The sequence below is a fragment of the Callorhinus ursinus genome, unplaced genomic scaffold (genome assembly GCF_003265705.2).
Source record: "Callorhinus ursinus isolate GAN/ISIS: 27379988/994484 unplaced genomic scaffold, GSC_fseal_2.0 scaffold2, whole genome shotgun sequence".
Taxonomy (NCBI): Eukaryota; Metazoa; Chordata; class Mammalia; order Carnivora; family Otariidae; genus Callorhinus; species Callorhinus ursinus.
Genome location: NW_027397064.1, coordinates 12369174 through 12396546, shown reverse-complemented (window position 1 = coordinate 12396546; position 27373 = coordinate 12369174). Strand labels below are relative to the sequence as shown.

Here is a 27373-nt window from a genome sequence, read left to right as displayed (position 1 = left end):
AACAGTGTAAGAGGGTTCCCCTTTCTCCGCATCCCCACCAACATCTGTTGTTTCCTGACTTCTTAATTTTAGCCATTCTGACTGGTGTGAGGTGGTATCTCACTTAGGTTTTGATTTGGATTTCCCTGATGCCGAGCGATGTTGAGCACTTTTTCATGTGTCTGTTGGCCATTTGGATGTCTTCTTTGGAAAAATGTTCATGTCTTCTGCCCATTTCTTGGTTGGATCATTTGTTCTTCGGGTGTTGAGTTTAAGAAGTTCTTTATAGATTTTGGATACTAGCCCTTTATCTGATATGTCATTTGCAAATATCTTCTCCCATTCTGTCAGTTGTCTTTTGGTTTTGTTGACTGTTTCTTTTGCTGTGCAAAAGCTTTTTATCTTGATGAAGTCCCAATAGTTCATTTTTGCCCTTGCTTCCCTTGCCTTTGGGTGATGTTTCTAGGAAGAAGTTGCTGCGGCTGAGGTCGAAGAAGTTGCTGCCCGTGTTCTCCTCTAAGATTTTGATGGACTCCTGTCTCACATTTAGGTTTTTCAACCATTTTTAGTCTATTTTTGTGTGTGGTGTAAGGAAATGTTTCAGTTTCATTCTTCTGCATGTGGCTGTCCAATTTTCCCAACACCATTTGTTGAAGAGACTGTCTTTTTTCCATTGGATGTTCTTTCCTGCTTTGTCGAAGATTAGTTGACCACAGAGTTGAGAGTCCATTTCTGGTCTCTTTGTTCTGTTCCATTGATCTATGTGTCTGTTTTTGTGCCAGTACCATACTGTCTTGATGATGACAGCTTTGTAATAGAGCTGGAAGTCCGGAATTGTGATGCTGCCAGCTTTGCTTTTCTTTTTCAACATTCCTCTGGCTATTTGGGGTCTTTTCTGGTTCCATACAAATTTTAGGACTATTTGTTCCATTTCTTTGAAAAAAGTGGATGGTATTTTGATAGGGATTGCATTGAATGTGTAGATTGCTCTAGGTAGCATTGACATCTTCACAATGTTTGTTCTTCCAGTCCGTGAGCATGGAATGTTTTTCCATTTCTTTGTGTCTTCCTCAATTTCTTTCATGAGTATTTTATAGTTTTCTGAGTACAGATCCTTTGCCTCTTCGGTTAGATTTATTCCTAGGTATCTTATGGTTTTGGGTGCAATTGTAAATGGATCGACTCCTTAATTTCTCTTTCTTCTCTCTTGTTGTTTGTGTATAGAAATGCAACTGATTTCTGTGCATTGATTTTATACGCTGCCAATTTACTGAATTCCTGTATGAGTTCTAGCAGTCTTGGGGTGGAGTCTTTTGGGTTTTCCACATAAAGTATCATATCATCTGCAAAGAGTGAGAGTTTGACTTCCTCTTTGCCGATTTGGATGCCTTTGATTTCTTTTTGTTGTCTGATTGCTGTGGCTAGGACTTCTAATACTATGTGGCATAGCAGTGGTGAGAGTGGACATCACTGCCGTGTTCCTGACCTTAGGGGGAAAGCTATCAGTTTTTCCCCATTGAGAATGATATTCCATGTGGGTTTTTCATAGATGGCTTTTATGATATTGAGGTATGTACCCCCTATCCCTATACTCTGAAGTGTTTTGATCATGAAAGGATGTTGCACTTTGTCAAATGCTTTTTCTGCATCTATTTTCTGATCATATGGTTCTTGTTCTTTCTTTTATTAATGTATTGTATCACATTGATTGATTTGTGGATGTTGAATCAAACTTGCAGCCCAGGGATAAATCCCACTTGGTCGTGGTGAATAATCCATTTAATGTACTGTTGGATCCTAGTGGCTAGTATTTTGGTGAGAATTTTTGCATCCATGTTCATCAAGGATATTGGTCTGTAATTCTCCTTTTTGATGGGGTCTTTGGTTTGGGGATCACGGTAACGGTGACCTCATAAAATGAGTTTGAAATTTTTCCTTCCATTTATTGTTTTTGGAACAATTTCAGAAGAATAGGTATTAGTTCTTCTTTAAATGTTTGGTCGAATTCCCCTGGGAAGCCATCTGGCCCTGGGCTTTTGTTTGTTGGGAGATTTTTGATAAGTGCTTCAATTTCCTTAATGGTTATAGGTCTGTTCAGGTTTTCTATTTCTTCCTGATTCAGTTTTGGTAGTTGATACATCTCTAGGAATGCATCCATTTCTTCCAGATTATCTAAAATGCTGGCATAGAGTTGCTCATAATATGTTCTTATAATTGTTTGTACTTCTTTGGTGTTGGTTGTGATCTCTCCTCTTTCATTCATGATTTTATTTATTTGGGTCCTTTCTCTTTTCTTTTCAATAAGTCTGGCCAGGGGTTTATCAATCTTATTAATTCTTTCAAAGACCCAGCTCCTAGTTTCGTTGATCTGTTCTACTGTTCTTTTGGTTTCTATTTCATTGATTTCTGCTCTGATCTTTATTATTTCTCTTCTCCTGCTGGGTTTAGACTTTATTTGCTGTTCTTTCTCCAGCTCCTTTAGATGTAGGGTTAGGTTGTGGATTTGAGACCATTCTTGTTTCTTGAGAAAGGCTTGTATTGCTACATACTTTCGTCTTAGGACTGCCTTTGCTGCATCCCAAAGATTTTGAACAGTTGTGGTTTCATTTTCATTGGTTTCCATGAATTTTTTTTAATTTTTTAAAATTCCATGAATTTTGACCCATTCATTCTTTAGCAGGGTGCTCTTTAGTCTCCAGGTATTTGAGTTCTTTCCAGCTTTCCTCTTGTGATTGAGTTCTAGTTTTAAAGCATTGTGGTCTGAAAATATGCAGGGAATGATCCCAATCTTTTGGTACCATTGAGACCTGATTTGTGACCTAGGATGTGATCTATTCTGGAGAATGTTCCATGGGAAGTAGAGAAGAATGTGTATTCTGTTGCTTTGGGATGGAATGTTTTGAATATATCTGTGAAGTCCATTTGGTCCAGTGTGTCATTTAAAGTCTTTATTTCCTTGTTGATCTTTTGCTTAGATGATCTATCCATTTCAGTGAGGGGGGTGTTAAAGTCCCCCACTATTACTGTATTGTTGTCGATGTGTTTCTTTGCTTTTGTTATTAATTGGCTTATACAATTGGCTGCTCCCATGTTAGGGGCATAGATATTTACAATTGTTAGATCTTTTTGTTGGATACACCCTTTAAGTATGATATAGTGTTCTTCCTCATCTCTTATTATAGTTTTTGGTTTAAAACCTAATTTGTCTGATATAAGGATTGGCACCCCAGCTTTCTTTTGGTGTCCATTAGCATGGTAAATGGTTTTCCACCCCTCATTTTAGGACTTGACAGCAAAAGAAATAAAAATAAGAAAGACACAATAAACAATTTTTAAAACTTTGTCATTTGTTTGTTTTTGCCATTTTCTGTAAGGCATAGTCATGTTTCCATTGTGTGATGAAACCATGAACTTTTATTTTTTATTTCAAAACATAGAAGACAATTCTCCATGGATCTCTTGCATATTGGCATACCTTTCAAGTGAGGTATTGATTGCTTTACTATGGACTATCTTTTCAAAAATTTTTGTATAACTACTAGCCTTGACAGACAGAGACGGTGTCTCTGAGCAAAAAGCAGGCATACTGATTGTCTACTATAAAAAATTTGGGTTCCTAACCCCAGTGGTTTTCTCCCATAACACAATCCACTGCATGCACAGTTATCTTTTATTTTTTGAAAGATTTTATTTATTTATTTGAGAGAAAGAGCGCGAGTACCAGCAGGGGTGGGGGGCAGAGGGAGAAGCAGGCTCTCTGCTGAGCAAGGAGCTTGATGCGGAACTCGATCCTGGGACCCCAAGATCATGACTTGACCAAAGGCAGACACTTAACTGACTGAGCCACCCAGGTGCCCCCTGCACATAAAATTATCTATCCGGGCTTGTCCATGTTGCCTGGTGGGAAATGAACCTTGGGAGCCCGGTGCATTTGTGAATTCTTTAGCTCTTGCTGTGTGTAATACAGTCTCTTGTCTCTGACCCAGGAGTCTCATGTCTTCTGCCAGCCTTCATCAAACCATGACATGCCATGGTTGCTGGCAAGGAGAATAAAATCTCAGACACTTCACAGTTCCTGACAAGAAGTTAGGATGCAAAATGAAAACAAAGATTCTTTCTCCCATCATATCTTGAGGCCATTTTTTATAAAACATATGCCATTTTTGGGGAGCATGAACAGTATGTTGTAGTGATTAAACACATAGACCCTGTGGCCAGAATGTCTGGGTTCAAATCCTCTCTTTTATTTTGAGTTCCCCCAGAAACAGAGTCTAAGATTAGGATATGAGTGAAAATAGTTTACTTGGGAGGTAATCCCAGTAATCATTAGTAAGGATTGAGGAAAGAAAAAAGGAGAGGGAAGACAGCCAGGAAATAATGAATTTTCAAGCAAGTTATGACTGTGTATAGCAAAAGGTTAATCCTCCTTGGGAACTCTTAGTAGCCAATAGAGCACTTGTGTTTCTGAGTTATCCTACCTGAGGAGTGAGGGACCTGCCTGGGGTATTTTATACCAAATCCCAACCCATCATTGACTGAGGGCTCCTGGGAGGGGTCAGTGCAGATTCTAGCTCTGGATTTTCTGGCCTGTCTTGCATATAGCACAAGGTGGGCTGCAGCAGGCCCTGGAAATTAGCCCTGAGGCCTCAGTGTGCACTACATTGATAAGGTCCAAGGGGATATAGTTGGCATATCCATAGCCTTTGCTACAGACATCCTCTAGCACTGTATTCTTAGGAAGTCACTCATCCTGGTTATGCCCCTGTTTCCTCATCTCTAAGATGGAAATTATAATAGCACCAACTACCTAGGGTTGATAGAGGGATTAAAGAAATAGTCAATTCATGTAAAGCACTTAAAACAGGCCATAGCATTTCGTAAGCACTTAGTAAATATTGGCTATTGTTATAGAATAATTTGACATTTATTAATTGATGTTTTGTCTAGATCATTCTCTGGAAGTTGACTTCTAATTCCCTAACATTGGAGCCTCATTTTACCGAATGTCTGGAATGGACTTTTACAGATTCAAGGTATATTTATGCTTGCCATTTGTCAAGGACCAACATTGGCTGCCTTATGGAAAGCACCAAGAAAGATGTGTTTAAAACTTATTCCTATTTAAATTTCCTTAGAGAATTTATGGGGCTAAGCACTCCTGAACTCTTTAATTTAAAGATTTACTGCTTTGTCAGAGAAACTAATTAAATCTTATTTGAAGTGTCAGTAACACAGCAGCATCAGACTGGATTTTCTATTCTATAATGGGAATGAGAATATAGAAGAGCGGTGTGTTTTAAACTCAATTTTGTAGCATTATGTGTCATTTATGTCAGACTCCTGTGAATCAGCATCATAGTAACTATGGAATTTACCAAAACAAAACACTCACGAATTTTAGTAAGCCTACTTAACTTTTGATTAAGATAAAATTCTACTGTTAAGCTAAAATAACACGAGTAGGAAATGATAGCTTACCAGGGAAGAGACTCATATTTAGGGAAGCCAATTCTTCAGAGGTCTATAGATGTGCTTATTTCTCACTCTGGTAACATTCCTGATCTCCATACCTTTTTGTTCTCCCCAAACAGACGGCTGGCTGGGCTTGCTCTGAATCTCTTATTTAAAGATCTCAATCACTATTTACATATTACCAGAGTCTTTATATTAAGAAAATTGTCTCAGGAGTTTCCCTTTGAAAAAAAGAATCCTGTTTGTTTGTTTTTTTCATTTTTGCAGTTGCTCATTTAGGTATTCTTCCCTTTGTCAAAGGATATCTTAACACAACATATATATGCATATAAAAATTAAGAAAATTATAATCTTTCTATAAATGTTTTATCAGTGTTTATGCTGAAAGAAAATAACCATAATCTTCCACGTTAAAATGTTGACAGTTTTAATAAGACATATTTTGTTATTAGCTTCTGTTTTTCTCCACACCTAAATGACTTACACTTCACTTCTATGCTTAGTTTTTATTATGGACCAAGCAGAGTTGGAAAAACCTGTAGGCTCTCTTTCTTTCATTGGTCAACTTTTTTTTTTTTTTTTAATTTTAGATGTCTTCCTGGCCTATAAAACTTTTTAAAGTAGGAGGTAGGATGAAGTTCCCTATAAATTGAATCCATATATACTAGGACAGTATTTTTATTTCTTGAAATTTCCTAGCCATTTTCTTCCTTGCTCAGCATCAGTTTAATAAAACATATTGCTATAGAGAATATGAATCAAATATTTTTTTCTTAAGCATAGGATACTCAGGCTCTTAGGGAGGAGACATTAATGAAATTCAGCATTTAACCTGTACCTTTATAAAGAAAGCATAAAATAAAGTTTTTGAAAAATAAGTTTGAATTACTGATTTATGGATGTCAAGAAGTGTTTTAAATGTTTTTATTTTTATTTATTTTTAAAAAAAATTTCTTTATTTTAGAGAGAAAAAGAACACAAGTGGGCGGAGGGCCAGATGCAGAGGGAGAGAGAATCCTCAAGTGGACTCCCTGCTGAGCATGGAGGCCCAACACAGGGCACAATCCCAGGATCCTGAGATCATGACCTGAGCCGAATTCAAGAGTTGGCTGCTTAACTGACTGAGCCACCCGGGTGCCCCTTAAATGATTTTAAAGTTTTAAATAGTCTTTTTGTGTACATATATAATTACAGAAATAATGTTATTTAGTAATAACTGATTGAACTCTACCTCTTTGCTACCTTTATTTAAATTTTTAAAATTCTTCTGAAATATAAACATCCATCCAAATTCTCTGAAAACGAATTTATATTTTTACCTTTTCTCTGAATGCCTTCTAGGTCTTTAAACTCCATTTTGAAAATTCAACATTTGTTTCTTTATTCACTAATGCTATGGTATTTATTGAACGCTTACTGTGTACTAAGCTCCAGGAATACCTTGGTAAACAGCATGCTTTCTGGCCACGGAGACAAGACAATAATCAAATAATGCCACAGAAAAGCTCATAAGAGACAACTGTGTTAAGTACCACATAGGAAACCTGCCTAACACTATGAGACCATATGTTAAGGAGACTGACCCAGCCTGTTGAATAAAGGGACGGCTTCCTTGAGGAAGAGACATTTGAACTGAGATCTGAGGGATGTGTAGGAGTCAGACAAATGTGGTTTTGGCTGCAATCTGAGGTTTTAGCCTAAGAGTCCATATGCAGAATTCTGTATTCAGGTTTCACAGTTAAAGTAGGTAGCGCATCATAATTAGTGAGCCTAGCCCTCTGGTTTCATCAGAGACATGCTCCCTTGACCACATTACAACTATCGGAACCGTGTTACTCTTTTAGTAATAATACAGGTGATAATGCCAGCTCTATTTCTGAGACGTTTCCTCTAAAAATAAAAGGAATAGGATATGGGAAAGTGTTCTTTTTTAACATGGTAGAGTTCTGTGCAAATACTATTTATTATCTCTATGCGATCTCCGTTTTACTTCTTTTCACAAAGCAAAAGAACAAAAGGAGCTGATGCTTTAGAGGAAACAGTTATTTGTCATCCACAACTAAAATTTCTAAGTGTTTTTTTCCCAGTTGCTTATTAACAAATAATTTTTAGTCAGTGGTTCTCGTATACAGCTTTCTCCTAGACAGAATAAAGTAACAAAGACCTTATTTTTCCCTAAAAGAATGGCTGTAACAAAGATGTACAATCAACATAGACAACACCAAGAGGATAGGTAAATTCCCTTGTTCATTTATGCATTCATTCAGTTGATAGGTCTAAGGATGCTAGGAAAAACAAGACAGTAACGTAGAAGTGGTCACTGTCCTCCTAGTGCCAATAATCTGGTTTTAATAAAATGTTGTGAGTATGTGCAAGATATATGTTTAATTTCTAGAACATGTACCAGAAAGAACATGAGCTAAGAAGTACTATCTGTTATAGAAATTGCAAGGCCAATGATTCAGTCAAGATTTATGGGTAGACCTCAAAGCCATTGACGAGTTGTGGAAGATACCTAAGCTGATCACATTATTTCATCCCCCTCCCTGGCAAATGCCCCTCAGGCATTTGTCTAGATTCCAAGCTGAGAGGGAAGAGAGCTAACAGAAGCTTGCTCCACCCCATCTCTACCCAGCAAAAAGGAAAGAGAATTCCCCCAAGGAAAAGGCTAGACTTCGCAGGAGGTAGATCATCAATTCAGTGGGAGACGGTTGGCCTGGCTCAATGTGCTGGTGGACCTACACACCCACTGGACCCTGAGCAGGCTTTGGATGAGGCAGAAAAGCAAAGCATGCATTCTCAACAACTCAACTTAGAGACAGCCCTGCCCCGTATCCTAAAAATGCCCCAGGAAACAACACCTCATTGCTGGTAGGTCATCCACTTACTGAGGTGAGTCCTGTAGAACCTCAGGGACTTACTTAGGAGAGTCCTACTGACTTTGAGGTGCATAGCCTCTAGCAAAAAGAATATCATTGTCTAAGTTCAAGTTCCATTGGGAAGATGGAAGCAAAATGTGTATTTGTGACACCACTGTCCCCTCTTTCTGCACCATCTCCTACTTCCCCTGTCTTCCCAGATGCCCAGGGGCCTAGCCTGCACCATGGTGTCCCATGTTCCTCTACAGGGCCCGCCAAAAGCCTGTCTTTCCTGGACATACTCTGAAGCTAACCAAATCTCATCTTTTAACAATTGTTACTACCCTGTATCCTATTACTTACGGACCCGTTTTTGTTTTGCTTTTTTTTTGTTTTGCTGGGTGGAAGATAATAATCTGAAAAATCCATTTCTGGTAAGTTGTTATTGGTGATAATAAATTTAGGGCAATGTCTGGCATATAAATGCTTCCTGAGAATATAGAACCATCTGGTAATCTCTATAGGTCATATATATCTATATCTATATGTATCTATCTATATGTATGTATATATATATAGAATATATATATAAAATATATATGTATATATTCTAACAGGGGTTACTTGGAGACATTTCTTAAACTCTGGACAATGGCATTAAAATTAAGAAGTTCTAGCCCTGGGATCGAGCCCTGCGTCGGGATCCTTGCTCGGCAGGGAGCCTGCTTCTCCCTCTCCCTCTGCCTGCCACTCCCCCTGCTTGTGCTCTCTCTCTCTCTGTCAAATAAATAAATAAAATCTTTAAAAAAAAAAAAAAAGAAGTTCTAGCCCTATAGGAGATTATATTTTGGGGTATATTCTCCATTTATTAACTTTGTACCCTCATATAATTTCTGCTTATGGTTTGATGAGCTTCATCCTATGAAGTGGACCTGATGTTATATGATGTTATATGAATATACATTGGGTCCAAAGTACACTGTTGAAAATTCAAGGCTTGTCAGGGAGGTTGACTATTTCTGGGCACTGGTACAAGCCCCAGAAAGAAAGATTAGTTACTTCTTTTCTTTGGTGATGACATGAATTAAATAGTATACCCTCGGATTAAAATTTGTCATCTATTCAACACAGAGTCCTTATTAAAGGCCTTAAAGCAAGTATAATCTATTAAGTGTAAAAACTGGGGAATGTTGACAGCTGCCAAGCTCATGTAGCATTTATGCATTTTAAATGACGTGAGCAAACACGTCAGTCTGTCTGACCTACCTCTGTTCCCTTCCTGAGAACCTCCCATTGCTTCTAGCAAATGGGAGGCAAGCCATTTGACCTCACCCTCCTGACAGCAGCTGATTGGAGCAGGGATGAAAGAGACAGCTAGAGAAAGAGAGACAAAGACAGAGAGAGACAGAGAGAAAAAAGAGTAAAATCAGAAGGTATCCAGACAGAAGCCAGTGACCTTGTGGTTCCAGTGAGGGAGAAAGAGAAAGAAAGGAAAAAAGAGAGCACACATCTTAATTCCACAGAGCTTTTAGATTTCTTCTTCCGGTTCTGTGGGCAGCCCAGATTTACTCTGTATCTTAATTCGGTGAGATAATCTGTGTAACAGAGGAGGTTGATTTCCCTAGCAGTGCTATCCAGTAAAAATAGAATGTAAGCCATGTATGTAATTTAAAATTTTCTAGTAAGTATGGTAAAAGAGTAAAAAGAAACTGGTGAAATTGATTTTAACAGTGTAGTTTATTTAGTCCAATCTATCCCTGGTATTGCCATTTCAATATGTAATCAGTATAAAAATTATCAGTGGGATATTTGCATCCTTCTTTCCAAACTAAGTCGTATCAAAATCTGGTGTGCATGTTATACTTACGGCGCAGGAGCTCAACTTGAATGAGGCACATTCCAAGTGTTCCATAGCTTCGTGTGGCAGGTGGCCACCATATTGGACAGTGCAGGGATAGAGCAATTACTGGCAAGCAGCTCTACTACCGGGGACTTCATTTCCTGGCTACCTGCATCACGGAAGGGCCAGGTAATTAGGCATTGGAAGTAGAAGTAGTTATGTTTGTCACTTTTAAACCAAGGTGGTTAAGAAGCAAATATGGCTTCTCCATTCTTTGTCCCCTTTCACCAGCTGGAGGCAAATGGACATGGAGCCTATTAAAGATGGTACAAGAAGGAAGAAGCTTTGGTTTTTTGAATCATTACTTTGAAGAGAGCCTGCCATCAACTGGAAGTATTTGTTTTGGATGTTGAACAAGCAAAGCATGAATTCGTTTGTTCATTTGAACAGCTTTACATTTTGGGGTTTATTTTTTAGCCATTCCTGTAGCCTATCTAATATACCCACATTTCCCTGTACCTGTGTTAAATGGTTCTTCTATTTCTTGCGGCAAGTGACACCCTAACCCATGTATGTGAATATCCGGGTAGCCAAGGCTTTGGAGATGAGTGGTTCGTCTGTGTGTATTTTACCTGGGACATTTTTAGTCTGCAGACTTTATTTGGAAAAATAAGGCACTGAAAACAAAAGAGAGGAGGACATGGATAAGTTATAAAACTCTCAGAAGAAAACATATGACAAAAGCTTCATAATGTTGGATTTGGCAATGATTTCTTGGATGTGACACCAAACGCACAGGCAATAAAAGAAAAAATAGACAAACCAGACTTCATAAAAATAAAAACTTTTGTGTGCCAATAGACAGTATTAACAGAATCAAAAGAATGTTTGGGAGAGAGTATTTGCAAGTTATATATCTGATGAAAGATTAATATTAAGAATATATAAAGAACACCTAAAGCTCAACAACAAAACCAACAACCCAATTCAAAAATGGGCTTGAATAGACATTTCTCTAAAGAAGGTATTCGAATGGCCAATAAACACATGTAAAGATGCTCAGCATCACTAATCATGAGGTAAATGCAGATCAAAGCTGCAGTGAGATGCCCCCTCCTGCCCACAAAGATGGCTACTATAAAAAACAAACAAACAAAATAACAAGGGTTAGTGAGGATGTGGAGAACCATGTTCACAGCAGCATTATTCACAAGAGCTAAAATGTGGAAGCAACCCAAGTGTCTATTGACAGATGACTGGATAAATAAAATGTAGTCTATTATTCAGTCTTTTTTTTTTAAGATTTTATTTATTTATTTAACAGAGAGAAACACAATGAGAGAGGGAACACAAGCAGAGGGAGAAGCAGGCTTTCCGCTAAGCAGGGAGCCCGATGAGGGGCTCAATCTCAGGACCCTGAGATTATGACCTGAGCCAAAGGCAGATGCTTAACGACTGAGCCACCCAGGTGCCCCTATTATTCAGTCTTAAGTAAGGAAGGAACAGTTAGATAATGGCATAATTATTTAAGTTTTTTCATTGTACAAACATAATTATGACAAAGTACTAAAAGCTCCAAAGGTAGTATGTTAAGTAATGTGATAACTGTGCAAGAAATATATCTGTATGTTTGTGGAGGAAAAGTCTAAAGCTTTGAGTTGTCCAGTAGTTTGCTCGAGGTCATTTGCCCAGTACTAAAGTAGGGTTTCTCAGCTTCAACATTATTCACGTTTTGGATTGGATGATTCTTTGTTGTGGGGGGCTATCCTGTGCATGGTAAGATGTTTACCAACATTTCTGGGCCCTACCAGATACTAGCACCCCTCTCCTGCCCACTGCTTTAACACCACAAAGTTACTAAGGTTAGGGAGATCTGTCAAAGCTCCTGCTTTAGAACTGTGGTTTCAGAAAATGACTGGGCAGGGCAGGATGAGATCAATATGGTAGGCTCTCATATACCGAATTATCAAAACAAGAACAAAGATAGAAGTCTGGTCATAGAAAAGAGCTCAAGTCTCACCACTTTTACTCCCATCAGAGCAGTGCTAGGCGATTGAACTAGGACAGTTTCTTGAGATAATAAAACACGATCTACACTAGGACTTTGCTGGGGGTTAAGCCTCCAGGAGGAGGTGCAGTGACTAGAAGGCCATGAGAATAGACAAGTGGGCAGGTCAAGACAAGGTAGCATAGTAAGGCAAGAATCATTCCAGTTGGGACAACTTAGTAAAGTATCACGGAAGAGTCCTCTGAGTGAGGTGGTTTGTTTGTTTGTTTGTTTTAAGATCTATTTATTTATTTTAGAGAGAGCACGAGTGGGAGGGGTAGAGGGAGAGAGAATCAGAGCTGAGCACTGAGCCTGATGCAGGGCTCGATCTCATGACCCTGAGATCACCACCAGAGCCGAAACCAAGAGTCAGATGCTTAACCGACTGCACCACCCAGGCGCCCCAAGGATGTTTTTTTAAAGACAAAACTCAATGGTTGTAAGGGACAGAACTCCCCTCAAATTAATTCCAATTGAAAGGGAGGTTTATTTTTAGGACCAAGCTCTCACATCAATGAGATACAGTGAGGAACGGAGCTGCATCCCAGGAGCTGCCCCCCAGGAGCTGCCAAGGACCACCGCTCCTTTTTCTTTCAGTGGTGTCATAATTCTTCTGTGCATAATTTCACAGGCATGCTCTCTTCCATTTGGCAAACCAATTTTCTTTGCTTATTCCTGGTTTTTGATCCTTCATAACTTTGGCACATGGCCTTGGGTTGACATGGTACTGACTTAAGAATAGACCCTAGATGGGCTTTCGTATAACGTTCTGTGTTGAACTGACTGCTAATTCCAGATTCCCAGGAAAAGCATCTGATTGGTCCAGTTTGGGTCAGCTGTTTACACAATTTATTCAACTGAGAGTAGGGATGGGGACACATGATAAAATCACTGTAACTTACACCTACCTATTCTTTTAGCAGCCCTAGCATAGTAGCGTGGATCCTGGCAATTCCCAGGAAAGGGAGTTTGGAAAGACATTTCTGCACCATACCTACCACAGTCTTAAAGTGTGAATAGAGTATGGAAGAAATTTACTGCTGGAAGAGGAAATGGTATGGATAAAGGTGTGGAATAAAGGTAATATATATGTATATAAAATATATATATATTCAGTAAATTTTCTAGATTAATTAAGCTCTGAGGTTTGGGGATCACTGTATAGTCTGGATTCACTGTAGCCCAAGGTTCATGTACGGAACAATTAGGTAGTGAGGATGGAAATATCAGATGGTATCAGATCATCAAAGGCATTAAGCATTTGGCTGAAGCATCTAGATTTTTCAGGGCGTCCATTACCTCTGAAGACACATCATGGAGAGAAGCTACCATGTTTCTCTAGAAAATATTTTTCGTTCTCTGGTAAATCCTTGACTCCAGAGTCAAGGAGCAGGGTCATTCGATCTTACAGTGTGTTGAGAGGGAAATCAAGCCATGACATGAAACAATCTCGATAAAAGGCAAATGGAGTAGAAGTTTGCTTAGGAAGCTCGTGAGAAAGACAGACTATCTGATACCCCAACTCTTGCAAAATAAAGTTACATTACTGGAAATAATTTGATTAAGTCAGGCCAAGAAACCAAAAGCCATTTTACTACAACTACAGACAAAAAGCTGCTTCTACGGGCTGACATGTGAATGCAGGAGGGTAAGTGAATGAAAGTTCTATTCACTATCTAGTAAACATATATTACCTTTCTCTTTCAGGGCGTAGAATCACCAAATCCTAGAGTTGGAAGGCCTTCAAAATCCATGCTTGAGGTAGTTTCCTCTGATCCTTACCTATTACTCCTGTGTTACCAGAGTCTACTTGGTAACATCCAGCTGGAACCTACCTGAGTCCAGCACCTGAGCTCAGATTACAGAGCCCTCTGACTGTGAGGACTGGACAGGCAGGTCCATGCACAAAAGTATGTTGGCTTAGATCTTTTATTTTAGGACTTAGAGTCCACATTAGAATATCAAAAGTGTTTTGTAAACTACATGTCTCTACAGAGAATAAAAATCTATTCTAGGATTTAATAAGCCTGCTTCTTTCTTCGAATTTAATGCTAATGGTAAACTGAAAAAAATTTCTAGTGACAGATAATTGGTGATAATGGTGATTACTGGTCTTTATATAGTCTTTCACCCAAACAGATGGTAAAGAGCTTAAAAAAATGAATGCTCTAAGGCATAATTTCTCCTCCTTCTTAAATAAAAGTTCCTCTAGGGTCAATGATTGTGTTTAATACACTGCATTATGTTACCCATACTAAATGACAATTCCCGGGCAATTCAGTTCGTCTGTTAATTTGCTTAGCAATTAGCTTTGAATGGCTTTCTACCCTGGGTACATCACAAAGGTATGAATGCATGTATGCCTTATTTATTTTTCTTAGTCATTTATTTAACTTTTATAAACCTCTGTAGTTACCATCGGGGATGACTTCTAGGTCACAGTAGGCTCTGGTCGCTTAGCAGCCTCTCTCAGTGGCCCACAAAGTCCCTGACTCCATGAAGGAAGCTAGCCTCTTGTGACATACAGGGAGAAGAGCCAGATTTGAGATCTGTAGGGGCTCCTGGATCCCTGGAACCCTATATTAGGATGCATTTTCTGGGTGTCTTGTTTCTTCTTTTACATAGAGTTTTAAAGACATAATATTAAGGAGGCATCAACATTCGATCAAAATGTACCATATATTGTGAAAGGGAGCACTGAGACTCTTCCCATCTTCTTCCTTTGCTTCGCCTGTCTCCTCTCTTGGGAAGGGTATTCAGGCCTTGCGTTACTCACTGTCTGATTCACATGGGATGTTCCATGATGTGATCTAAGGGAAAAGTCAGGGAGAATACTTTCTAGGCTAATAAGACTAGGATTTTGACTTGCAGGAAATAAAGTCAAAGTTACATTAATGGGAAGAATATGAATTTTTATTCTAGACCCCCAGTCCAACTTTTGGAATGAAATGAATCTTTGTGTTGGTAGTTGTGTTTGGTTTTGCTTCTCTGCAGAGGAGGTGTAGGTGGGGGGTTGTGGCCGAGAAGATTCCCACTTTCCCTTTCTTCTGCCCCTCCCCAACCTCCAGTTCCTTCCCCTGCCCGGGGCCGACTTTCATAGCCTGAGTTGGAATGCGGGTCTTTCCTCTTTAAAGCCAGAAGGCACTGGATGGCTAGGGTTGAAAGCAGAAGAGGTGCTGTGGTTAAGGGCCCAGGGCTGGCCATCTGGATCGGAATCCCATAGTTTGTGACATCAGAATGTCATTCTATGCCTGGAGCTTCAGCTTCTTTCTATATAAAATAGGGTTAATAATTCCCTTGAGCATTACATAAAGTACTAAAGCCACAGTGCCTGGCGTAGAGTATAAATTCTACCCATGTTATGTTTTATTGTGATTGTTATCATTGGCATTCAATGCCTGGGTTTATGATTTACCTGGTTATTTCTCTAGGGAGTGGTGAAAAGTACTGGGAAAAGGTAAGGGAGGAGTTATTAGAGAGGACGGGATTAGAGGGAGAGCTGATAGGTGAGGACAAGGGAGACCCAGGTTGGGTACCCTCTGAAAGCCTGAGATGCTTCCTCATGGGGTTAATCCCCCTGCCCGGGATGTGAGACATGAAATCTTAACCACAGTGAAGCTTAGGGAACTGGCATCTAGACAAGAGGTAGAATGTTTGATCCCACACCCTCTCCCTATACTCCCTATTCAGTGCAGCTTTGGAATAAACACCAGGGACTTGGCAGTAAAGACCTGCCTTGGAAGCTACAAATTCATATGCCTTCAGGGGCTGCAGATGTATTGTGAATGTCGAATAAGACAGCTGGGGACTGTGGTGAGTGTGTGTCTTAAAGACTTTCAGATTCAAATATTTTTTAAAAAATCGCCCTCTGTACCAAATGGTTCTGCACTTTTTTGTTTTCTTTTTGTTTTGTTTTGTTTGAGATTTACTTAACTCTTCAAGTTTTTATCAATCTTCCTAAAATTATAGAGAATCTTGCCTTAGTTTGGAGGACATCTTTTGGTAAAACTGAACTAAAACAATGACTGTGCTTTTATTTACAGATACCTTAAATTTTATATATATATATAGAAGATACCCATATATCTCCTTAAAAATGTGTGTGTATATATATGTATATACATATATAGATTCCCAAAAGAGGACTTATTGTAAGTAATAAATAAATAACAAAAAGAGATTTATTCTAAAGAATTAGCTCATGTGGTTATGGAGGCTGACACATCCCAAGCTCTGTGGTCAGCAAGCTGGAGACCCAGGAGGGCTGATGATGGTGTTCCAGTCTGAAGTCTGGCAGCCTCAAGCCCCTGGAAGAACTGATGTGTGAGTTTGAATAAAACAACAGCCCGGTTTGAAGGCAGTCAGACAGGAGAAAAGTCTTTTTTACTCGGGTGCCCAGACATGTAATCAAACATTATTTTGGGTGTTTCTGTGAAGGTATTGGGGGATGAGATTAACATTTACATCAGTAGCCTGAGTAAGAGATGAGGAAGATTGTCCTTCCTAATGTAAGTGGCCCTCATCCAGTTAGTTGAAGGCTTGATGGAACAGAAGGACTGACCCATCTCAGAAGGTCTTCTTACAGATATTTTTAATGCATAGATATGGTTATGTGTATACCCTTTTGTGTTTTACACAAATGGGATCCTATAATACCTATTGGGTTATAATTTGTATTTTTCACTTAATGATATATCTGGGAGATATACCTGTGTCTTTTTAAGGAAAGCACAATATTCTATCATTTGGTTGCACCTTGATTTAACTTAACCAACTGAGAATTGATGAATATATTGGTTGTGTCCAGTTACTTGCTGTTTCCAATAATACTACAATTAACACAATTGTAAATATAAGTTTATGTACCTGTGTAAGTATGTAAGTAGGATAAATTCCTGAATAAATTCTCATTATCGGTTTTATTTAGTTATTTGCTAAAAATGTCTGGTTGTTGAATTCTTTCTTTATCCAATGCTAAACAAATAGGAATTTATTACACAGGCAAAATAAGTCCCAGTATTTTAAAAGATCAATTTCTGGCAAATGAGTGGTGTCAGGAAGACAAGCTCTCAGTCTTTGTGTATTGGATGGCCTTCTTTATACATTAGTGATTATGTTAAGAATCAGTGAGGGGCGCCTGGGTGGCTCAGTCGGTTATAAGCGGCTGCCTTCGGCTCAGGTCGTGATCCCAGGGTCCTGGGATCAAGCCCCACGTTGGGCTCCGTGCTCAGTGGAGAGTCTGCTTCTCCCTCTCCCTCTGCCTGCCTCTCTGCCTACTTGTGCTCTCTCTCTATATCTCTGTCAAATAAATAAATAAAATCTTTAAAACAAAAAGAAAAAAGAATCAGTGAAGGTACTGTAGTTATATACATGATAGACTGGACCTTACTTTTGTGCTTTCTATGAAAATAGATTTTACTAATGCAAAAATTGTGTAAACAAACATATTCTACCTACTTCAGAATAAACTTAGGATCATCTTCTGTTTGCATACTGTGTTCTAATTACAAATTATTCTTAAAATACCATTTTAAAATGAGAAAAAAAAAGCATTTCTCTAAAAGGATTCTATAATTTAGGCTGAGACCCTGATGGCCACCAGAATTCTGAAAAAGGAAAAATCTAGTAAAACAATATAAATGGCTTAACAACTTTCTCTCCTTGAAAGGACTTGCTTTGTATGTACCTTGCTTAGTGTTGAGCAAATTGCCCTTGTTTTACTTGGAGTTTTTATCAATCTTCCTAAAATTATAGAGAATCTCGCCTTAGTTTGGGGGGCATCTGTTGGTAAAATTGAGCTAAAACGACAATGCTTTTATTTACAAATACCTTTCTTTTTTATTATAATGATACTGCACTTCTTTTTTACATCTTTACTGCAGAAGAATGAGCAAATATAGATGAGCACAAAGAAGCTAAGACCGCCCTCCATCCACAGCTCACAGACAGCTGTTATTAACATCCCTCCATTTCCTCTTCTTTTCAAGTTTATACAGTAACAACAATGAAGACGGAGCATCTTACTGTGCTGCTTTTTAAGGTTTTCACTTTTTTGTGTATACTTACACTGTTAAAGAAATTATTTTTTTTAAAAAATTCTCTTTGCATTTATTGCTCCATGCTATTTCTTTGGGGGGTAAAAATAACAATCAGTACAATTACAAATTAATTCTCTATGAAAACTCATGTTGTATATTCCTTAGTTGTTCTTACAAAATGACCAAACTAAGTAAAATTATATTCCCTTCTGTTTGAAAATAGTTTGTGGAGGGGCGCCTGGGTGGCTCAGTTGGTTAAGCATCTGTCTTTGGCTCAGGTCATGTTCCCATCAAGCCCCGTGTCAGCTTCCTTGCTCAGCGGCGAGTCTGCTTCTCCCTCTCCCTCTGCTGCTCCCCCTGCTTGTGCTCTCTCTCAAATAAATAAAATCTTAAAAAAAAAATAGTTTGTGGATAGGAAGTCAATGTGCCACATTTGGGGTGATGATATATAATTTTAGAAAAAGTGTTAATGTTATATTTTTGATCGTTCATTTTCTATTGACCAATTATTTTTTTACACTAGTATTCAGAATTTGTAGGAAATAAGAAAACATTCTTCAGAAACATATGAAATGGTAAGAATTAGGTGAACTTTAGTTGGAAGGAGACGAGATCCCTGGTCAAACTGTGTTGTGCCTTTACATTTTCTCCTCATACACACAAACACGTGCGCGCGTGCACACACACACACACACACACACACACGTTTTTTCCTCAGGTGAAATTTTAAGCTCAAAATAAGCACTAAGTGATGGAGTAAAAAGTGATGTCACAATACATCTATCCCCAGAGGGCACTGTATTAGTGAAGGAAGGTTCTACCTCTTTTCTTCATGATGTTCAACTTATCAAGGAAAAAGCAGTTCTTGTTATGTGGTCACGCTTATGAACATCAACTCTTTCTCTACACCTGCTTTTTAAAATTATTTATTTAAAAAATATGTTTAAAGTTTATTTTTTATTTTTAGTAATCTGTATACCCAATGTGGGCCTCAGACCCGTGACTCCAAGATCAAGAGTTGCACGATGTTCCAACTGAGCCAGCCTGGTGCCCCTCCACACCTGCTTTCTTTTAATTACCAGTTGCTTTCTCATTATGTTCAGAAGCCTGCTAGGGCAGCTCTAGGTACTTTAGAGAGAGATTTTGGCGGGGGAAGGAACTAGAGCATAAGGAAGAACCCCTAATCTGGAAATAAAGAGACTCCTAATGACAATAATGATTAAATATTTGTATATTGTATTTTTATTGTATACTTTCTAAAATTGAAATATGTCATGTACCATAAATTGACCTCTTGAAAGTATACAATTCAATGGTTTCTTGTATATTCATAGAGTTGTGCAGCCATCACCATGATCTTAATTTCAAACCATTTTCCTCAGCCCTGTCCCCATTAGCAGTGACTCCATAGTCCTACCCCCCCGACCCCCCCGACCCCTCCCCACCTTGCAACCACTAATCTTTCTTTATGGATCCACCTACTACTCTGGACATTTCATATAAGTGGATTCATTTCATGTGGTTTTTTTGTGTCTGGCTTCTGTCATTTAGTATAAAGTTTTGAAGGTTCATCCATGTTGTAACATGTCTCAGTAGTTCCTTACTTTTTGATGGCTGAATAATATTCCATGATACGGCTATGCTGTTTTTGTTTATCCATTCCTCAGTTGATGGATCTTTGACTTCGTTATTTTCACTTTTTGGCTATTATGAATAACGCTGCTATGATCATTCATGTACAAGTTTTTGTTTGTGGTTAGGCAGTGCTCTCAGATCTGATTTGGGCCTCATGAACACTTTGTGAGATAAGGCAGCTCTTGGATTTCCATTGCATAGGGAAACAGAGGATCCCGGATAAAATTGCCTCATACAAGCTGGAGTCAGCATTCGAATCCAGTTCTATTTTTAAGAATTGCTGAAAGAATGTCAAAAGAAGCACTCTATTCCCAAAGAAAGATGAAATTTGTTGTCTATTTTTAGTCTGGTGAAGATGGGGATGTATTTACCCATGCCTATCGGAAAAGCAGTGCCGAGACTAATTTACAGATTCCAGAAGAAAATGTTTCCCTAACAAGTGGCCAAAATTTCTTAAAACAGAATTAAAACAAAATTATACCCAGGCTGTTGTATAGGTACAGGCAGTTTTGTTCTTTGTTATTTCTTGATTTTACTTTCAAGGAAAATTCCAAAGACAGATTGTAGCTGTTTGCAGTTCTAATGGTTTGCGGAAAGAAACAGCTCCAGATTATTTTTTCTCCTAATTGTCATGCATCTTCTCTTGGAGACATGTTTATGACTCGATTTAAATCTTAACGCAGTCTATTAATATTTCAGATTTGGCATCAGACACATGAAATAGTATTATTCATGCAAACCTTGCCAAAAGCATTCTATGAGTCAAAACTTAACTAAATTAATACAGTCCTTTCTGATCGTTTGAGTCATCAAATATCAAAGTTTTGCAAGGGACTTTGGAAACAGTTTAATTCAAATTTTTTGCCCAATGCATGTGTTCTGGTCTATGAATTCAGTCCCATTCCCCACCTGCCCCTCTGATGGCCCAAAGCAGTAACACGAATGATAAAGAACAGGAGCTTAACAGCAAAGAGTTCTGTTCAATTTTTCTTGCTTGGGTTGTCTCCTCCCCTTCACCCCTTCCAGTATTCCTGATGAACTCTGACTTGCTCTTGTCTTTCTCTGGCTCGCTAGGGGTTAATTTCTCTTACCTTGTATCAATACTCATATTCCGTTTATCACACTCTTTGACATTATTGGCTTAAATGACTGTTATATGTATCAGACAATGTGCGTCTTGAGAGTTGTGTATTTTGTTCTCTTCAACATCCAGTAGAATTCCTAGCGTAGCCATGCAATAAAGATTTATCCAATTAGATTGATTTTTTAATAGAATCATAAGAACTCTGAGTTCTGACCTTGACTGCAGTTTGTGAAATCACTATCTGCATTACAGTCAACAAACACTGAGCCCTCATAACTAGAAGAACTGAACTGGACCTATAAGATTTATAAAGCATCCTGCACATATTCTCAGCACTTGGGCAGTTAATGAGGGGTATACAAAGTAGACGTCAAGCCAGACAAAAGTAGAATTAAAATTAATATTTAGAATACTACCCACCCAATACAGTTAAAAATCAAGATGTAATGGGTGGGGTAACAATGTGTGGGCTAGGTAAAAAGTTTAGATATTGGGATTAGGTCATGGTCTTTCAGTGGGACTGGGTCATGTTGTTAGCCAGTTTTCTAAAGATCAATAGGTTTTCTTTCAACATGAAACTATTGAGCAATTATTTTGAAGGTGGAGTCAAAAAGTCCTCCTGACTGATTGGATGTGGGTGTAACAGATAAAAGAGTCAAGGATGCCTCCAATAGTGGTTTCCAATGTGGGCCACGTATGGATGGAGTTGCCATCGATGGAAGTGGGGGGGGGCGTTCTGTGGTGAAGCAGGTTTGTGCGAGGTGATCAAGAGTCAGTCCTCTGCTCTGGGCAGGCACTTGGGACACCTCAGTGAACAAAAGAAGCAAAGATTCCTGCACCTGCCATGACATTCTCATGGAGGGTGGGGGACAAAAACAGGATCCATAAGAAAATTCTATAGATGTTAGAAGGGATGAGAGAGAAGAGAAAGTATAGAGCAAGGAATGGGGATCAAGAGGGCTGGCGAGGGGGTTGGGGGAGGTATCTGGAGGAAGAGCATTTCAAGAGGTGGAAACTGATCAAGTGCACTAAGACACATAGTGCCTGTTCATTCCTCCTGGGAGCATGGGGGCATGAGTGTGTAGAACAGAGTAACTCAGAGAGAAGAGGAGAAATCTGATGGGCTAAGGGGCGGGTCCCGTAGGGCCTGATGGTTGGTTGTCAGGACTTTGGTTTGTACTATGCCAGTCCAAACAGGAAATCTTTAGTAGGTTTCCTACAGAGTGGTGGCATGTTCTGAATCACTCTGGCTAGTGGGTTGAGAAGAGACTCCAGGAGGGCGGAACAGACTCATGTGCAAGCAGGGAGACATTTAAAGATGCTATTGTAATCTAGACGAGAAGATGATGGATTCTGCATATATTTTGAAAGGAGAGCCAACAGGATTTCCTTACAGATTAAACGTGGGGTGTGACAGAAAAGGGAATCAGGATGACTGCAAGGTTTTTGACCTGACCGACTGGAAGGATGGCGTTGCCATCAGTGAAATGGGGGACCCTGGAGAAGAGGCGTTCTATAGCGGAGTGTCAGGAGTTGTTTTGTATGCCAGCATGGGACAATTATTCGACCAAGTGATACAAGCACTATGGGAGAAGGAGCGTCCATAGGCAAGAGGCTGCAGGGGACACGGCATCCTCAGGGAAGAGCTGACTTACAGATCTAGTGAGAAAAAGAAGGAACCATTCAGAGAGCCTTGTAGGTGTAGGGATTATACAAAGGATGGACTGTGCCTTGAAGAGGGCAGTGTGGGAAGGGTTCAGAGAGTTGAGGGGGAATGGAAGATGGGGTCAGATAGGGGCCAAGCAGAGCCTTGGGGGGTACAGTGAGGAAGATTCCAGACGACCTGAAAGTCTGGGCCTCATTAGGGTGATTGACAGGCACAAGGATATGGGACATAATGAGATTTGTCCTGGCGGATTCAAGGCAGTGGTGCTGAGGCTTTGAATGTCAGCGGCTGGGCAAAGGGTGGTGTCTGGGGCTTTCTTTTGACCTTGTTGGAGGTGATCAAAGCAAGATGCTTTCCTCTGACCTAGCTGATGTGTTTAAGAGCCTCTGGGGAAGATGGAACCTGCCCTAGCAAGTGCCCTCTATTGAGTCTGATTTATGGAGGTAAAAGGCATGGGATATTTGAGATGGTATTATATTTAAAACAGGCTAAGCAATGTGGAGCACAGAGAAGGCATGTGGGTGTTGCCCTTAAACTATTTGTGATTATTATATTAAAATTGAAATAATAGTTTCATCATAGTCTAAAATAGTGGCAGTCTGTATCACTTGGATATATCTCACAAGAATCCCTCAGAGAGGGCATTTTGTCCATGATATTCTTCAAGATGGCCAGTGTTTTTATGAGAACATTATTTTTAAAGGCACTAATTGGCTGTCAAAAAACTCAAGTTCAAGGTTTTTTTAGTTTTAGTTTTTTTTTTTAAAGATTTTATTTATTTGAGAGAGAGAGCACAAGAAGGGGGAGCAGCGGAGGGAGAGGGAGAAGCAGGCTCTTTACTCAGTGGGGATCCCCTGGGGGACCCCAGGATCATGACCTGAGCCAAAGAAAGACACTTAACCGACTGAGCTACCCAGGTGCTCCTCAAGTTCAAGTTTCACTTTTTAGTTTACTAATTGTGAATTTTATCCTCTTTGTTTATTCACTTTTAATATCTCTTAATAATGGTATAATGAAAACTTTCTCACAGACAAATGAAAAATAAAGTGTAATAATGCATGCAAAGAAGTATTATAAAGAAGCCAACGGTATCATAGAAATATAAGGTGGTATTATGGTGAGAAATGTTTAATGTTTTTCTGTATATTTAATCTGTGAGTACTATGGGAGCCTCAAAAACACACTTTAAAAAACTCAGCAGACCCTGTGCTGCAACCACAGGAGCTTGAGGAACCAGCAATGGTACTTTGAAAATGGCAATCTCTTCTAGGATTTAGTTATATAATAAAGAAAAAAAATAATATTCAAAATAGAATTGTCATCATTTGTTTTATTTAGCAACATGGACTATAAAAATGGTAACAATTTTAATATTTTTATGTACATTGAAAATTATTATGAAGTATTTTCAAAGGAAAATAATAAACATTATAGGATTTTATTAATATATTTTAATTAAATACTTCAGAAATAAGAAGAAGTATTTGTTTGTTTTTTAATTTTGATGTTTTGTTTTTCCACTTTATATCCTGGCTCTACTTCCCTAATGTTAAGTGATAGGGTTTGGTCACTAAATAAATGACCACCTGCAGTCACTGTTCCAAATGGATGGTAGATGTGGTATTGAGGGCCCAGGGGTTCTATTCTGTTTTTTAGTACAGGAACTTATTTGGCTGCTCAGAATGAAGGGCAAGCAAGGCTACAGACAGTGGGTAGGATGGAATCTGACTATAATCCCCAGTTAATCCCTGTATGGGCCAGGAATCAAACACAATTTTCTCAAAGTCAGTTCTGGAATATTCTCCCTGTTACCACTCCCTCCCAATTTTGAATGTATGATAGTTTAAGCACACAGTGACATCCTTTACATTTGAGATAAAAATACTGATGCGTGAAAAACCCAAAGCCACAACTAGTTCAAGGTGAGCAGATACTCAGAGTTAGAATTAGCCATCTAGGTGATGGACCCCTATTCTGCAATTGAGCCCCCCTAAATGCGCTTCTTTTATCACTTGTAGCTCTTCTCAACGGAGGATAGAAGTGGATTCACTTAACATTTCTGCTCTGCCTGCTACACAGAGCGCCATGATGCACAGGCTCCTAGGGCTGCAACCACTCTTTCTTGTTTTCTTTATTTTCATTGAAATATAGTTGACATACAAGGTTATATTAGTTTCAGGTGTACAACATAGTGATTTGACTCTCCTGTGCATTACACAATGCTCCCCACAGTAAGTGCAGTCACCATCTGGAACCACTCTTGAGAGACTGCACTCTATCTGCATCCACTCTTTATGGCCTTGTTTCAGTTGAATTGTCCTTAAGCCATGCCAGATGAAGGCAACTGAGCTCTAATTTTAAATATATTTTCACTGGAAAAAAATGTTTATAACTTAGTCTATACCTGCAGAAACAATCATATTTTGAGAAACTTTCCAATGCCTACCTTCCATTTCTCATGTTGTCCTTCAGGTTAAATTAGCAGAAATAAGGGAAGGGACATTGCAAATGTAAGGGCAAAGAAAGGGGACACAGTGTCCAATAACTCCAAGTGTCTTAACTGAGAAGCAGAAGCACAGTTAATGCAAATGCCATGAAATGTCACTATCATCATTGATAAAAAATGGTGCAAACCATGGATCATGTAATGGGATGAGCTGTTAGTAAAAGCTTATCAAACTGGGGACGCCTGGGTGGTTGAGTCAGTTAAGCATCCGACTCTTGATTTCAGCTCAGGTCCTGATTTCAGGGTTGTGAGATTGAGCCTGTGTCAGGCTCCACACTGGGCATGGAACCTGCTTAAGATTCTCTCTCTTCCCTCCCCCCCTAAAAAATTTTAAAAAGCTTACCAGACAGTGTTGTTTGCAAGTAAAGTGCAAGGAAATCCAACTCTAATTGGCTTACATGACAAAGAAATTCATTGACTCCCAAAACTGGAAGCTCAGACATATGACGTATTTTGTGGTCTTAATCCATTGACTTTTGCTTCATTTCCTTTCTTAGTTCTGTATCTCTCCATGGGTCAGCTGCATCCTCAGGCTGGGAGGGAACTGGATGCAGCAATCAGACATATGATCCATGAAAATATCACCAATGAATGACAATAAAATGCTTCCAGGAGCTCATTCTGAAGAGCATGGGGATACCTCTTCTCATGATTCATCGGCAAGAATTTTCATCTGCCCTATCACTAACAAGAGGAGTGGATTTACCCGCTAGCCAGAGCTCTGTTTGGAAGGCCTGGGCCGGGGGGGGGGGGATCGCATACTAAATAGACAGTTGCCAATGTCCATCTGCTCTATTTCTTTCTGTTGGATTTTGCCGAGGGTGAGTACCATATTTCACTCATTCTTTATTTCTGGCATCTATCATAGTGGCTAGTAAATAGTAGCAGTTCAATAAGTGCCATTGAATAAAGAAATTAAATTAGTACCTAGAAGGGGGCAAATCAGATCTATATTTGTCTGGCAGTTAAAAAAATAAAGTCCAAATAATCCGGGTTTCCTGTAATTAAAAGGCAAGGTATTTGTACGAACATTCTATCTGGAGGGAACAGAGGAAGATACAATCATAAATCAGGACTCAAATTTCATAGGATTTTTATAGTAGACCAGATGTCAACCATTTGAATGCTAATATTTAGCAGTAAACAGACATAAATGCTATACTTTCTTTTAATGAACAATTTCTATATGAATCAAATGAGCTTCTGAATTTCACACAGTGGAAGCTTCCAGATCTCTAGGCTACATTCAGAGATTTAGAATTACTTTGCTTGAAGATGGGGATGGACTCACGGCTTGGCAATTGGCAGGTAGTGCTAACAGATTTTGTGATTCCCAGGACTTAGAACTGCAGTGCTCAACAGAAGCTCAGCAGAGAACTGCGACCAGCTTTTAGGGACTACTCCCTGTTGATGCGAATTTTCTTTTGCTTCCCTCACAGTTTACCCAGAACAATATAAATGTTACCAATTCCCTGAGCTGGAGAACTGCCAGTAGGATTCATGCAAACTTTGTAAGGACCTCTTTGTCCCTAATGTGTCCAACCCACTGCTGGTTTTTAGGGCTGTAGCCCATTTCAGTGCATTGGTGATACCTTGAAATTTCATGCCAAACTCTTCAAAAGTAAACAATTCAACAGGTGGGTGTCTTGGGGAGGAGCCCTGGGCATTTCATTGTAACAAAGTGAGCATTTCCTCATTATGGCTGCCTCCTCCTCCTGAGTCAAAAGAAAACAAACAAGCCGGTCCTCCACCTCAGCGACTGCACACCTGCAAGACTGTTTACTGATTGAGCCTCACCAGGCTGCTCTGAACCCAGAGGTTGCAAATTTGTTGGACTGGTACAATGTTTGTGGTTTTCTTTCTTTTTATAACATTTGGATTTGAATGACTTTAGGTGAGGCACACTCTTTTGTTCGCTATAAGCCTAGCTCCTGTTTGAATTAATGCATTTTCATGACCTGCCTGGGCCCCTGTAAGCATTGATCTTGCCACCCCAGACCAAACCACGGAAAGAAATAGACATGGAGGCTGAGTTTATTCAGGTCGAGTAGGAAAAATACAAAGAAAAACAAATGATTTCCACCATCCAAGAGTAAATACAATGTTCACCATTTTCAAATCATCACTTCCAGAACTGGATTTGAAACCAGTATTGGAAAGACTTTCAAAGCTGGATTATCCTTTTATATGAACTGTGACTTTGGATTGACTTGGAACTCCAAGAAGTTTCTAAGAACTTCCCTAAAAC

At 39.1% G+C, this 27373-nt stretch overlaps 2 long non-coding RNA genes across 4 annotated transcripts in view; both read left to right on the top strand.

The window, feature by feature from the left end:
* LOC141370169 (uncharacterized) overlaps positions 1-11440 on the top strand; it is a 24293-nt gene extending 12853 nt beyond the window's left edge. Inside the window, exons 4-8 of one of the 3 annotated variants that reach the window (XR_012373997.1) lie at positions 4927-5012; positions 6416-6585; positions 8531-8743; positions 10184-10338; positions 10441-11440. This is a non-coding gene — a long non-coding RNA (uncharacterized lncRNA). The remainder of the gene's footprint in view (positions 1-4926; positions 5013-6415; positions 6586-8530; positions 8744-10183; positions 10339-10440) is intronic. The other 2 variants (XR_012373996.1, XR_012373998.1) reach the window with 2 other exon arrangements.
* A 3386-nt stretch (positions 11441-14826) lies between these two features.
* Positions 14827-25707, top strand: LOC141370170 (uncharacterized). The gene is made up of 4 exons (XR_012373999.1): positions 14827-15653; positions 15887-16009; positions 18079-18236; positions 25623-25707. It is a non-coding gene; the product is annotated as an uncharacterized lncRNA (long non-coding RNA).
* Positions 25708-27373: the final 1666 nt, after the last annotated feature.